The following is a 1,574-nucleotide window of genomic DNA, read 5'->3' as shown; positions in this document are numbered from 1 at the left end:
TCTCTAATTCCTAGGTTCAGGCAATCCTCCTACCTTGATCTCCGCAGGTGTTGAGAATACAAGCGTGAGACACCGTGCCTGGCCAAAGGCCCGTTTTAATAAAAATATCTTAAAATTACAAAATTACATATCTCAGGGTGGGTTGTGAAATAAAGCATTTGAAATAGATTGTCTTTGTGGTCACTTTCAGCTCTCTGGATAACCTTAAAAATCATACATTGGATCGGAATCTCAGGAGTCAGATCTCCAAACAGCTCATCCCAAGAACTTCCAGCAGAGGGCACCAAGGGACCGTGGGCGCTGGTTCTATACCATTCCCCTGGTGTCAAGACGAAACACCCCCACCTTCCACGTCAGGTGGAACTAGAACAAATCTTCCTTTGCTATCTGTGGCTCAAGAATGTTGTGCCCAGGCCATGCACGGTGGCTCACGCCTGTAATCCCAACACTTTGGGAGGCCAAGGTGGGAGGATTGCTTGAGCTTGGGAGTTCTAGACCAACCAGCCTGGACAACATAGTGAGACCTTGACTCTACAAAAAATAAAGTATTATCTGAGCATGATGGTACACACCTGTAGTCCCAGCTACTTAGGAGGCTGATCTGGGAGGATCACAGGAGACCAGGAGGTTGAGGCTGCAGAAAGCTGAGATTGCATCACTGCACTCCAGCCTGCGTGACACAGTGAGACCATCTCTTAAAAAAACCAGAATGGCATGCACTTATAATGAGATTCTGAGCCAGTCAATGATTTGTCTCAGGAAACCAACAATTAAATAGGAGAGAAACCCAAAGTTTCTTCCAAAATTACATTTAGTTTTCTCAATTCAGAAAGTCTCAAGGCCAAAATTTAATCTCTTTAATGTTTTCATTTACATTGGCTTTATCCCAAAAAGGGTTTAAGGCAGTGTCACCAAGTTACCAGGTTTCTATTTCATCCTATTTACACAAGATGGAGACTCAAGTTTGTTCGTATTTGCCCCAGGGAATAGGCTCTATTTAGTGACAGGCATTTGACTATTTGACTTAGTGTTTGCCAAAATGAAGCAAGGGGAATTTGGTCCAGGGCTGAGGACAGATCCATTTGGAATGAAAACATAATAACCTTGAAGTGATTCCAGTGGCAAAAAATGATCAGTGAAAGCTTTTCTGAGAGCAAGGAGGAATAAGGAGGCTAGCCCTCTGGCCAGCATGAGATGGGGTCTTTGGACCAGTTTGTCATTCATAACCTCCTAACACTTGGCCAAGCCACTTCCTCTCTCTGAGAATCATTTTCCTCTTCTGTATATAAGGGGAGAGGATCAGACAACCACATCAAATATGGGAACCTGAGAGGACTTCATGGCTTTGCAGGAAAAAAAGCTCAAACGTGTTTTTTGTATTGGGCCTGTGTGGGACATAGGTGTTTTGGGAGTGAGGGGAGGCCTTGGAAGGGAACTGCTACTGCGAATGATGTTTATGAGGTGACTTTGTGTGGGAACTGCCACGCAGTCCTTCCTGTCTGCACAATGTATTTCCAGCCTCAGCCCCTCAGAACAAGGGAGGGAGACCAGGGGGTGGTTTTCATGGTGTCTAG

This window comes from Aotus nancymaae, unplaced genomic scaffold (assembly GCF_030222135.1).
Source record: "Aotus nancymaae isolate 86718 unplaced genomic scaffold, 86718_ANA_hifiasm-v0.15.2.pri h1tg000046l, whole genome shotgun sequence".
Classification (NCBI taxonomy): Eukaryota; Metazoa; Chordata; class Mammalia; order Primates; family Aotidae; genus Aotus; species Aotus nancymaae.
The sequence above is the reverse complement of the archived record's forward strand: the minus strand, read 5'-3'. Positions refer to the sequence as shown.